The following is a 13,988-nucleotide window of genomic DNA, read 5'->3' on the forward strand; positions in this document are numbered from 1 at the left end:
ACGGCTCGTCGGAAAGGTGTCATCCAGACCTTTCCGACAACACCCGTCTCGCGTTTCTAGTCCATTCCTACACGGAGTTATAACGTTTGTCCGCCAGGCGGCGCTATTTTTTGAATAAGTGGGCATAACTCTGCGTAGGAAGGTCGTAGAGATACGAACGTAGGCTCGTCGGAAAGGTCTCGTCCACGCCTTTCGAACGGAACGCGGTCCGACAATTGTTTCCGAGCCTTTCGATGAGATATGTTGCAATTCGTGTCCATTGCAGAGGGTTCCTGACCTTAGGTTTAGAGTTTGGTTGGGGTGGGGGTTAGATGAATTTTGCCTAATTGTCCAACGACCAGAAGGTGCCTGACCTTAGGGTAAGAGTTTGGTTCGGATGGGGGATAGATCAGATATCAGAACAGGGTTACAGTAGGGTTGTAGGGTTAGGGGCAAAAAATCCAAGATCTAGGGCCCTGAGGCCCCAGAAATGGTTGTGCACTGGCCCACTTCCTACTGAACACCTAAGGTCACCCAAGGCCAAGAAGAGAAAACGATGCCGTACCCAAATATCCCCATGATTTGTGTGAGTATTTAGTTTATGTATGTAGATGCTGACCAAATTGGGTTATGTTATTTTACAAATATGTGTGTGTATATAGTGTGTGTAGGCATCCCAACAACCTATATGTCTCAGTGACCGGCCAACCCTTTGCCTGTTAAATGGCGTGTTGGCCAGGACTGGATTCCAGGAGGATGAGGTAAGTGTTTTAAAAGGTAAGTACGATCATTGTAATTTTTGTTTTAGGGTTAGGTTTAGTTAGGGGTGTACGTATAGGGTTCCTGATGTTAGGTGTAAGGATTGAGGTTAGGGTGAGGTCTAAGATGTAATACACGAGGGGGTCCTGATATTAGGTTTAGGAAGAGGATGAGGGTGTACCCTCAGGTGTAATCCACGAGGGGATAGTGACATTAGGTGTTAGGGATGAGGTGTGGGTGGCCATCAAATGTTATAACACACCCAGATGAGAGGAGCAGTGTGAAAGGAATTTAGGTTTAGGCCTCGTTCAGGCCTCTAGGGTACACCGTGTCCAGGCGCTTAATCCAGACGCTCTCGGCTCTAAGTCTCTCCCTTAGAGACCATGCTGGATTTGACTGGAGACCGGTTACCCTGAATGCAGGTAGACCGTGGGTAAGGAAATGTTGAACCAGATGTCTTCGCTTATCAATCTTGTGTAAAATGTTGTGTGCGTGTTGATAAGCTCTGACTCTGAGTTCATTCTTCGTCTGCCCCACGTATTGTCTGCGACACCTAGTGCAGAAGGCCAGGTAAATACAGTTGGTGATTTCATGCGTCAGAGGTCGGGGAATCTTGAAGATCTTTTTGTTGTACCTGCTCATCACCCATTGTTTCTGTACAAAGTACTTGCAACGGCCTACTCGGCCCGACGGGGTTGCAGTACGAAGCTTGCTACAGACGAGCCTGTCCTGTAGATTGTCGTTGCGTTTATACGCAGCAATGGGCCTGTGGTGCTGCAGGAATTTTGTGGGTCCAAGGAACTTCAAGAAATTTTCTTTAATAGACGAGTTGAGTGAGACACATTGTTTTGAATAAAGGGCCGTGAGTGGGATGATTTTATGTCTGTTTTGTATTTCAACCCCAGGTGTATTCCTTGGCTTATCAAATGTTTTTAATATTTTCCTAAGGAACGATCTGCTGTACCCGCGGTTAGGGTTAGGTTAGGTGAGGTAAGTATGAAGACACAGCAATTATGCCAGAGCAACATGCAGGTCGTGCACGGGCCATACACCAACTGGCCGCCTCGCCCCCAAAGTGTCCCAAAAAATTAAGAAAACAAAAAAAGCACGCTCCAGTGGATGAGCAAGGGCAATTTCGGGCCTTAGGTTGAGGATTTAGGTGTGGTGAGCATTTAATAAAATTGGTGTGAGCTTCTTCGCGACGTTTCGGCACAATATTAGGCCTTCCTCAGGCGAGCTTCCTAACACCAAGCTTCCAAGCGAGCTTTCTAACAATGTGCTTCCATGTGAGCTTCCCCCTACTGAGCTTCCACATGAGCTTCCCCATACTGAGCTTCCACCAACAGCCGTTGAGACGTAATGTGCGATTTTGCACTTGGCCATCATCTGGCATTTCTCTATTTTCCAATTTTTTGTTACAGGTAGGAACGAGGTCCAGAGGAGCAGGCACTGGCTAGGGTTAGGTGAGGTAAGTATGAAGACACAGCAATTATGCCAGAGCAACATGCAGGTCGTGCACGGGCCATACACCAACTGGCCGCCTCGCCCCCAAAGTGTCCCAAAAAATTAAGAAAACAAAAAAAGCACGCTCCAGTGGATGAGCAAGGGCAATTTCGGGCCTTAGGTTGAGGATTTAGGTGTGGTGAGCATTTAATAAAATTGGTGTGAGCTTCTTCGCGACGTTTCGGCACAATATTAGGCCTTCCTCAGGCGAGCTTCCTAACACCAAGCTTCCAAGCGAGCTTTCTAACAATGTGCTTCCATGTGAGCTTCCCCCTACTGAGCTTCCACATGAGCTTCCCCATACTGAGCTTCCACCAACAGCCGTTGAGACGTAATGTGCGATTTTGCACTTGGCCATCATCTGGCATTTCTCTATTTTCCAATTTTTTGTTACAGGTAGGAACGAGGTCCAGAGGAGCAGGCACTGGCTAGGGTTAGGTGAGGTAAGTATGAAGACACAGCAATTATGCCAGAGCAACATGCAGGTCGTGCACGGGCCATACACCAACTGGCCGCCTCGCCCCCAAAGTGTCCCAAAAAATTAAGAAAACAAAAAAAGCACGCTCCAGTGGATGAGCAAGGGCAATTTCGGGCCTTAGGTTGAGGATTTAGGTGTGGTGAGCATTTAATAAAATTGGTGTGAGCTTCTTCGCGACGTTTCGGCACAATATTAGGCCTTCCTCAGGCGAGCTTCCTAACACCAAGCTTCCAAGCGAGCTTTCTAACAATGTGCTTCCATGTGAGCTTCCCCCTACTGAGCTTCCACATGAGCTTCCCCATACTGAGCTTCCACCAACAGCCGTTGAGACGTAATGTGCGATTTTGCACTTGGCCATCATCTGGCATTTCTCTATTTTCCAATTTTTTGTTACAGGTAGGAACGAGGTCCAGAGGAGCAGGCACTGGCTAGGGTTAGGTGAGGTAAGTATGAAGACACAGCAATTATGCCAGAGCAACATGCAGGTCGTGCACGGGCCATACACCAACTGGCCGCCTCGCCCCCAAAGTGTCCCAAAAAATTAAGAAAACAAAAAAAGCACGCTCCAGTGGATGAGCAAGGGCAATTTCGGGCCTTAGGTTGAGGATTTAGGTGTGGTGAGCATTTAATAAAATTGGTGTGAGCTTCTTCGCGACGTTTCGGCACAATATTAGGCCTTCCTCAGGCGAGCTTCCTAACACCAAGCTTCCAAGCGAGCTTTCTAACAATGTGCTTCCATGTGAGCTTCCCCCTACTGAGCTTCCACATGAGCTTCCCCATACTGAGCTTCCACCAACAGCCGTTGAGACGTTAGGGTTAGGTTAGGGTTAGGGTTAGGGTTAGGGTTAGGGTTAGGGTTAGGGTTAGGTTAGGGTTAGGGTTAGGGTTAGGTTGTAGGGCAAAAAACGAAGGTTGCACCCCTGGTGAAGTGCACCCCCCCACTTATCTTTCGAAGGGATGTAGGTAGAGACTTGAAATTGCGTATATCTAGTAATTGGCGGACGCCCTTTCGAACGCGCTCACTTTTAGCTCGATAGCGCCCCCAGCGGCCGAGATAAGGAAGTGCACCCCCCTTAACGAAAGTGTAAAAGGAAAACGAGGCACGTCATTATATAGTTTCGAGGTCGCCGAGCACGATGGTGAAGGTTTGGAGTCGATCCGAGCTTCCGTTCGGAAGTGCACCCCAGGGTGAAGTTTTGTAAAAGTTTGTCAAATTTTCCTAAGTGGAAAAGTGCAAATTCGTTCACCCAGAAAGGCTTTTTCTACACGTTTCAGGCCATTTGGAGTCGATGTGTATAGTTTTCGAGAGACACTTTTTGTAAAAGGTTCAAGTGGTTGTACTTGGCTGAAAACACGCTCTAAACAGACGAATTTGGAGTCGACGTAACTCGGGCCGCGAAGATCGTAGAACCTAGAGCCAGGTGTCATTCGAAAGGGGAGGTCCAGGCCTTTCCAACGACACCGAGCACGCGTCGCTGCGACCTTCCTAAGCCGAGCTAGACCCCCGAACAGAAAGGCGTCTGAAAAGCGTATCTCTGGCCAGGAAGGTCGCAGCAGGACGAGGTCGGACGCGTCTCGAAGGACTCGCCGAGACCTTTCCAACGACACCAAGCACTCGTCGCTGCGACCTTCCTAGGCCGAGATATTTTTTCTAGAGCCGTTTCTGTTTGGCTCCCCCTATCCGTCACGGAAGGTCGTACCGCGTCGGTCGACGGCTCGTCGGAAAGGTGTCATCCAGACCTTTCCGACAACACCCGTCTCGCGTTTCTAGTCCATTCCTACACGGAGTTATAACGTTTGTCCGCCAGGCGGCGCTATTTTTTGAATAAGTGGGCATAACTCTGCGTAGGAAGGTCGTAGAGATACGAACGTAGGCTCGTCGGAAAGGTCTCGTCCACGCCTTTCGAACGGAACGCGGTCCGACAATTGTTTCCGAGCCTTTCGATGAGATATGTTGCAATTCGTGTCCATTGCAGAGGGTTCCTGACCTTAGGTTTAGAGTTTGGTTGGGGTGGGGGTTAGATGAATTTTGCCTAATTGTCCAACGACCAGAAGGTGCCTGACCTTAGGGTAAGAGTTTGGTTCGGATGGGGGATAGATCAGATATCAGAACAGGGTTACAGTAGGGTTGTAGGGTTAGGGGCAAAAAATCCAAGATCTAGGGCCCTGAGGCCCCAGAAATGGTTGTGCACTGGCCCACTTCCTACTGAACACCTAAGGTCACCCAAGGCCAAGAAGAGAAAACGATGCCGTACCCAAATATCCCCATGATTTGTGTGAGTATTTAGTTTATGTATGTAGATGCTGACCAAATTGGGTTATGTTATTTTACAAATATGTGTGTGTATATAGTGTGTGTAGGCATCCCAACAACCTATATGTCTCAGTGACCGGCCAACCCTTTGCCTGTTAAATGGCGTGTTGGCCAGGACTGGATTCCAGGAGGATGAGGTAAGTGTTTTAAAAGGTAAGTACGATCATTGTAATTTTTGTTTTAGGGTTAGGTTTAGTTAGGGGTGTACGTATAGGGTTCCTGATGTTAGGTGTAAGGATTGAGGTTAGGGTGAGGTCTAAGATGTAATACACGAGGGGGTCCTGATATTAGGTTTAGGAAGAGGATGAGGGTGTACCCTCAGGTGTAATCCACGAGGGGATAGTGACATTAGGTGTTAGGGATGAGGTGTGGGTGGCCATCAAATGTTATAACACACCCAGATGAGAGGAGCAGTGTGAAAGGAATTTAGGTTTAGGCCTCGTTCAGGCCTCTAGGGTACACCGTGTCCAGGCGCTTAATCCAGACGCTCTCGGCTCTAAGTCTCTCCCTTAGAGACCATGCTGGATTTGACTGGAGACCGGTTACCCTGAATGCAGGTAGACCGTGGGTAAGGAAATGTTGAACCAGATGTCTTCGCTTATCAATCTTGTGTAAAATGTTGTGTGCGTGTTGATAAGCTCTGACTCTGAGTTCATTCTTCGTCTGCCCCACGTATTGTCTGCGACACCTAGTGCAGAAGGCCAGGTAAATACAGTTGGTGATTTCATGCGTCAGAGGTCGGGGAATCTTGAAGATCTTTTTGTTGTACCTGCTCATCACCCATTGTTTCTGTACAAAGTACTTGCAACGGCCTACTCGGCCCGACGGGGTTGCAGTACGAAGCTTGCTACAGACGAGCCTGTCCTGTAGATTGTCGTTGCGTTTATACGCAGCAATGGGCCTGTGGTGCTGCAGGAATTTTGTGGGTCCAAGGAACTTCAAGAAATTTTCTTTAATAGACGAGTTGAGTGAGACACATTGTTTTGAATAAAGGGCCGTGAGTGGGATGATTTTATGTCTGTTTTGTATTTCAACCCCAGGTGTATTCCTTGGCTTATCAAATGTTTTTAATATTTTCCTAAGGAACGATCTGCTGTACCCGCGGTTAGGGTTAGGTTAGGTGAGGTAAGTATGAAGACACAGCAATTATGCCAGAGCAACATGCAGGTCGTGCACGGGCCATACACCAACTGGCCGCCTCGCCCCCAAAGTGTCCCAAAAAATTAAGAAAACAAAAAAAGCACGCTCCAGTGGATGAGCAAGGGCAATTTCGGGCCTTAGGTTGAGGATTTAGGTGTGGTGAGCATTTAATAAAATTGGTGTGAGCTTCTTCGCGACGTTTCGGCACAATATTAGGCCTTCCTCAGGCGAGCTTCCTAACACCAAGCTTCCAAGCGAGCTTTCTAACAATGTGCTTCCATGTGAGCTTCCCCCTACTGAGCTTCCACATGAGCTTCCCCATACTGAGCTTCCACCAACAGCCGTTGAGACGTAATGTGCGATTTTGCACTTGGCCATCATCTGGCATTTCTCTATTTTCCAATTTTTTGTTACAGGTAGGAACGAGGTCCAGAGGAGCAGGCACTGGCTAGGGTTAGGTGAGGTAAGTATGAAGACACAGCAATTATGCCAGAGCAACATGCAGGTCGTGCACGGGCCATACACCAACTGGCCGCCTCGCCCCCAAAGTGTCCCAAAAAATTAAGAAAACAAAAAAAGCACGCTCCAGTGGATGAGCAAGGGCAATTTCGGGCCTTAGGTTGAGGATTTAGGTGTGGTGAGCATTTAATAAAATTGGTGTGAGCTTCTTCGCGACGTTTCGGCACAATATTAGGCCTTCCTCAGGCGAGCTTCCTAACACCAAGCTTCCAAGCGAGCTTTCTAACAATGTGCTTCCATGTGAGCTTCCCCCTACTGAGCTTCCACATGAGCTTCCCCATACTGAGCTTCCACCAACAGCCGTTGAGACGTAATGTGCGATTTTGCACTTGGCCATCATCTGGCATTTCTCTATTTTCCAATTTTTTGTTACAGGTAGGAACGAGGTCCAGAGGAGCAGGCACTGGCTAGGGTTAGGTGAGGTAAGTATGAAGACACAGCAATTATGCCAGAGCAACATGCAGGTCGTGCACGGGCCATACACCAACTGGCCGCCTCGCCCCCAAAGTGTCCCAAAAAATTAAGAAAACAAAAAAAGCACGCTCCAGTGGATGAGCAAGGGCAATTTCGGGCCTTAGGTTGAGGATTTAGGTGTGGTGAGCATTTAATAAAATTGGTGTGAGCTTCTTCGCGACGTTTCGGCACAATATTAGGCCTTCCTCAGGCGAGCTTCCTAACACCAAGCTTCCAAGCGAGCTTTCTAACAATGTGCTTCCATGTGAGCTTCCCCCTACTGAGCTTCCACATGAGCTTCCCCATACTGAGCTTCCACCAACAGCCGTTGAGACGTAATGTGCGATTTTGCACTTGGCCATCATCTGGCATTTCTCTATTTTCCAATTTTTTGTTACAGGTAGGAACGAGGTCCAGAGGAGCAGGCACTGGCTAGGGTTAGGTGAGGTAAGTATGAAGACACAGCAATTATGCCAGAGCAACATGCAGGTCGTGCACGGGCCATACACCAACTGGCCGCCTCGCCCCCAAAGTGTCCCAAAAAATTAAGAAAACAAAAAAAGCACGCTCCAGTGGATGAGCAAGGGCAATTTCGGGCCTTAGGTTGAGGATTTAGGTGTGGTGAGCATTTAATAAAATTGGTGTGAGCTTCTTCGCGACGTTTCGGCACAATATTAGGCCTTCCTCAGGCGAGCTTCCTAACACCAAGCTTCCAAGCGAGCTTTCTAACAATGTGCTTCCATGTGAGCTTCCCCCTACTGAGCTTCCACATGAGCTTCCCCATACTGAGCTTCCACCAACAGCCGTTGAGACGTTAGGGTTAGGTTAGGGTTAGGGTTAGGGTTAGGGTTAGGGTTAGGGTTAGGGTTAGGTTAGGGTTAGGGTTAGGGTTAGGGTTAGGGTTAGGGTTAGGGTTAGGGTTAGGGTTAGGTGGGTGGGTTAGGGTTAGGGTTAGGGTTGTAGGGCAAAAAACGAAGGTTGCACCCCTGGTGAAGTGCACCCCCCCACTTATCTTTCGAAGGGATGTAGGTAGAGACTTGAAATTGCGTATATCTAGTAATTGGCGGACGCCCTTTCGAACGCGCTCACTTTTAGCTCGATAGCGCCCCCAGCGGCCGAGATAAGGAAGTGCACCCCCCTTAACGAAAGTGTAAAAGGAAAACGAGGCACGTCATTATATAGTTTCGAGGTCGCCGAGCACGATGGTGAAGGTTTGGAGTCGATCCGAGCTTCCGTTCGGAAGTGCACCCCAGGGTGAAGTTTTGTAAAAGTTTGTCAAATTTTCCTAAGTGGAAAAGTGCAAATTCGTTCACCCAGAAAGGCTTTTTCTACACGTTTCAGGCCATTTGGAGTCGATGTGTATAGTTTTCGAGAGACACTTTTTGTAAAAGGTTCAAGTGGTTGTACTTGGCTGAAAACACGCTCTAAACAGACGAATTTGGAGTCGACGTAACTCGGGCCGCGAAGATCGTAGAACCTAGAGCCAGGTGTCATTCGAAAGGGGAGGTCCAGGCCTTTCCAACGACACCGAGCACGCGTCGCTGCGACCTTCCTAAGCCGAGCTAGACCCCCGAACAGAAAGGCGTCTGAAAAGCGTATCTCTGGCCAGGAAGGTCGCAGCAGGACGAGGTCGGACGCGTCTCGAAGGACTCGCCGAGACCTTTCCAACGACACCAAGCACTCGTCGCTGCGACCTTCCTAGGCCGAGATATTTTTTCTAGAGCCGTTTCTGTTTGGCTCCCCCTATCCGTCACGGAAGGTCGTACCGCGTCGGTCGACGGCTCGTCGGAAAGGTGTCATCCAGACCTTTCCGACAACACCCGTCTCGCGTTTCTAGTCCATTCCTACACGGAGTTATAACGTTTGTCCGCCAGGCGGCGCTATTTTTTGAATAAGTGGGCATAACTCTGCGTAGGAAGGTCGTAGAGATACGAACGTAGGCTCGTCGGAAAGGTCTCGTCCACGCCTTTCGAACGGAACGCGGTCCGACAATTGTTTCCGAGCCTTTCGATGAGATATGTTGCAATTCGTGTCCATTGCAGAGGGTTCCTGACCTTAGGTTTAGAGTTTGGTTGGGGTGGGGGTTAGATGAATTTTGCCTAATTGTCCAACGACCAGAAGGTGCCTGACCTTAGGGTAAGAGTTTGGTTCGGATGGGGGATAGATCAGATATCAGAACAGGGTTACAGTAGGGTTGTAGGGTTAGGGGCAAAAAATCCAAGATCTAGGGCCCTGAGGCCCCAGAAATGGTTGTGCACTGGCCCACTTCCTACTGAACACCTAAGGTCACCCAAGGCCAAGAAGAGAAAACGATGCCGTACCCAAATATCCCCATGATTTGTGTGAGTATTTAGTTTATGTATGTAGATGCTGACCAAATTGGGTTATGTTATTTTACAAATATGTGTGTGTATATAGTGTGTGTAGGCATCCCAACAACCTATATGTCTCAGTGACCGGCCAACCCTTTGCCTGTTAAATGGCGTGTTGGCCAGGACTGGATTCCAGGAGGATGAGGTAAGTGTTTTAAAAGGTAAGTACGATCATTGTAATTTTTGTTTTAGGGTTAGGTTTAGTTAGGGGTGTACGTATAGGGTTCCTGATGTTAGGTGTAAGGATTGAGGTTAGGGTGAGGTCTAAGATGTAATACACGAGGGGGTCCTGATATTAGGTTTAGGAAGAGGATGAGGGTGTACCCTCAGGTGTAATCCACGAGGGGATAGTGACATTAGGTGTTAGGGATGAGGTGTGGGTGGCCATCAAATGTTATAACACACCCAGATGAGAGGAGCAGTGTGAAAGGAATTTAGGTTTAGGCCTCGTTCAGGCCTCTAGGGTACACCGTGTCCAGGCGCTTAATCCAGACGCTCTCGGCTCTAAGTCTCTCCCTTAGAGACCATGCTGGATTTGACTGGAGACCGGTTACCCTGAATGCAGGTAGACCGTGGGTAAGGAAATGTTGAACCAGATGTCTTCGCTTATCAATCTTGTGTAAAATGTTGTGTGCGTGTTGATAAGCTCTGACTCTGAGTTCATTCTTCGTCTGCCCCACGTATTGTCTGCGACACCTAGTGCAGAAGGCCAGGTAAATACAGTTGGTGATTTCATGCGTCAGAGGTCGGGGAATCTTGAAGATCTTTTTGTTGTACCTGCTCATCACCCATTGTTTCTGTACAAAGTACTTGCAACGGCCTACTCGGCCCGACGGGGTTGCAGTACGAAGCTTGCTACAGACGAGCCTGTCCTGTAGATTGTCGTTGCGTTTATACGCAGCAATGGGCCTGTGGTGCTGCAGGAATTTTGTGGGTCCAAGGAACTTCAAGAAATTTTCTTTAATAGACGAGTTGAGTGAGACACATTGTTTTGAATAAAGGGCCGTGAGTGGGATGATTTTATGTCTGTTTTGTATTTCAACCCCAGGTGTATTCCTTGGCTTATCAAATGTTTTTAATATTTTCCTAAGGAACGATCTGCTGTACCCGCGGTTAGGGTTAGGTTAGGTGAGGTAAGTATGAAGACACAGCAATTATGCCAGAGCAACATGCAGGTCGTGCACGGGCCATACACCAACTGGCCGCCTCGCCCCCAAAGTGTCCCAAAAAATTAAGAAAACAAAAAAAGCACGCTCCAGTGGATGAGCAAGGGCAATTTCGGGCCTTAGGTTGAGGATTTAGGTGTGGTGAGCATTTAATAAAATTGGTGTGAGCTTCTTCGCGACGTTTCGGCACAATATTAGGCCTTCCTCAGGCGAGCTTCCTAACACCAAGCTTCCAAGCGAGCTTTCTAACAATGTGCTTCCATGTGAGCTTCCCCCTACTGAGCTTCCACATGAGCTTCCCCATACTGAGCTTCCACCAACAGCCGTTGAGACGTAATGTGCGATTTTGCACTTGGCCATCATCTGGCATTTCTCTATTTTCCAATTTTTTGTTACAGGTAGGAACGAGGTCCAGAGGAGCAGGCACTGGCTAGGGTTAGGTGAGGTAAGTATGAAGACACAGCAATTATGCCAGAGCAACATGCAGGTCGTGCACGGGCCATACACCAACTGGCCGCCTCGCCCCCAAAGTGTCCCAAAAAATTAAGAAAACAAAAAAAGCACGCTCCAGTGGATGAGCAAGGGCAATTTCGGGCCTTAGGTTGAGGATTTAGGTGTGGTGAGCATTTAATAAAATTGGTGTGAGCTTCTTCGCGACGTTTCGGCACAATATTAGGCCTTCCTCAGGCGAGCTTCCTAACACCAAGCTTCCAAGCGAGCTTTCTAACAATGTGCTTCCATGTGAGCTTCCCCCTACTGAGCTTCCACATGAGCTTCCCCATACTGAGCTTCCACCAACAGCCGTTGAGACGTAATGTGCGATTTTGCACTTGGCCATCATCTGGCATTTCTCTATTTTCCAATTTTTTGTTACAGGTAGGAACGAGGTCCAGAGGAGCAGGCACTGGCTAGGGTTAGGTGAGGTAAGTATGAAGACACAGCAATTATGCCAGAGCAACATGCAGGTCGTGCACGGGCCATACACCAACTGGCCGCCTCGCCCCCAAAGTGTCCCAAAAAATTAAGAAAACAAAAAAAGCACGCTCCAGTGGATGAGCAAGGGCAATTTCGGGCCTTAGGTTGAGGATTTAGGTGTGGTGAGCATTTAATAAAATTGGTGTGAGCTTCTTCGCGACGTTTCGGCACAATATTAGGCCTTCCTCAGGCGAGCTTCCTAACACCAAGCTTCCAAGCGAGCTTTCTAACAATGTGCTTCCATGTGAGCTTCCCCCTACTGAGCTTCCACATGAGCTTCCCCATACTGAGCTTCCACCAACAGCCGTTGAGACGTAATGTGCGATTTTGCACTTGGCCATCATCTGGCATTTCTCTATTTTCCAATTTTTTGTTACAGGTAGGAACGAGGTCCAGAGGAGCAGGCACTGGCTAGGGTTAGGTGAGGTAAGTATGAAGACACAGCAATTATGCCAGAGCAACATGCAGGTCGTGCACGGGCCATACACCAACTGGCCGCCTCGCCCCCAAAGTGTCCCAAAAAATTAAGAAAACAAAAAAAGCACGCTCCAGTGGATGAGCAAGGGCAATTTCGGGCCTTAGGTTGAGGATTTAGGTGTGGTGAGCATTTAATAAAATTGGTGTGAGCTTCTTCGCGACGTTTCGGCACAATATTAGGCCTTCCTCAGGCGAGCTTCCTAACACCAAGCTTCCAAGCGAGCTTTCTAACAATGTGCTTCCATGTGAGCTTCCCCCTACTGAGCTTCCACATGAGCTTCCCCATACTGAGCTTCCACCAACAGCCGTTGAGACGTAATGTGCGATTTTGCACTTGGCCATCATCTGGCATTTCTCTATTTTCCAATTTTTTGTTACAGGTAGGAACGAGGTCCAGAGGAGCAGGCACTGGCTAGGGTTAGGTGAGGTAAGTATGAAGACACAGCAATTATGCCAGAGCAACATGCAGGTCGTGCACGGGCCATACACCAACTGGCCGCCTCGCCCCCAAAGTGTCCCAAAAAATTAAGAAAACAAAAAAAGCACGCTCCAGTGGATGAGCAAGGGCAATTTCGGGCCTTAGGTTGAGGATTTAGGTGTGGTGAGCATTTAATAAAATTGGTGTGAGCTTCTTCGCGACGTTTCGGCACAATATTAGGCCTTCCTCAGGCGAGCTTCCTAACACCAAGCTTCCAAGCGAGCTTTCTAACAATGTGCTTCCATGTGAGCTTCCCCCTACTGAGCTTCCACATGAGCTTCCCCATACTGAGCTTCCACCAACAGCCGTTGAGACGTAATGTGCGATTTTGCACTTGGCCATCATCTGGCATTTCTCTATTTTCCAATTTTTTGTTACAGGTAGGAACGAGGTCCAGAGGAGCAGGCACTGGCTAGGGTTAGGTGAGGTAAGTATGAAGACACAGCAATTATGCCAGAGCAACATGCAGGTCGTGCACGGGCCATACACCAACTGGCCGCCTCGCCCCCAAAGTGTCCCAAAAAATTAAGAAAACAAAAAAAGCACGCTCCAGTGGATGAGCAAGGGCAATTTCGGGCCTTAGGTTGAGGATTTAGGTGTGGTGAGCATTTAATAAAATTGGTGTGAGCTTCTTCGCGACGTTTCGGCACAATATTAGGCCTTCCTCAGGCGAGCTTCCTAACACCAAGCTTCCAAGCGAGCTTTCTAACAATGTGCTTCCATGTGAGCTTCCCCCTACTGAGCTTCCACATGAGCTTCCCCATACTGAGCTTCCACCAACAGCCGTTGAGACGTTAGGGTTAGGTTAGGGTTAGGGTTAGGGTTAGGGTTAGGGTTAGGGTTAGGGTTAGGTTAGGGTTAGGGTTAGGGTTAGGTTGTAGGGCAAAAAACGAAGGTTGCACCCCTGGTGAAGTGCACCCCCCCACTTATCTTTCGAAGGGATGTAGGTAGAGACTTGAAATTGCGTATATCTAGTAATTGGCGGACGCCCTTTCGAACGCGCTCACTTTTAGCTCGATAGCGCCCCCAGCGGCCGAGATAAGGAAGTGCACCCCCCTTAACGAAAGTGTAAAAGGAAAACGAGGCACGTCATTATATAGTTTCGAGGTCGCCGAGCACGATGGTGAAGGTTTGGAGTCGATCCGAGCTTCCGTTCGGAAGTGCACCCCAGGGTGAAGTTTTGTAAAAGTTTGTCAAATTTTCCTAAGTGGAAAAGTGCAAATTCGTTCACCCAGAAAGGCTTTTTCTACACGTTTCAGGCCATTTGGAGTCGATGTGTATAGTTTTCGAGAGACACTTTTTGTAAAAGGTTCAAGTGGTTGTACTTGGCTGAAAACACGCTCTAAACAGACGAATTTGGAGTCGACGTAACTCG

The sequence above is a fragment of the Barbatula barbatula genome, assembly GCF_947034865.1.
Source record: "Barbatula barbatula genome assembly, chromosome: 24".
Classification (NCBI taxonomy): domain Eukaryota; kingdom Metazoa; phylum Chordata; class Actinopteri; order Cypriniformes; family Nemacheilidae; genus Barbatula; species Barbatula barbatula.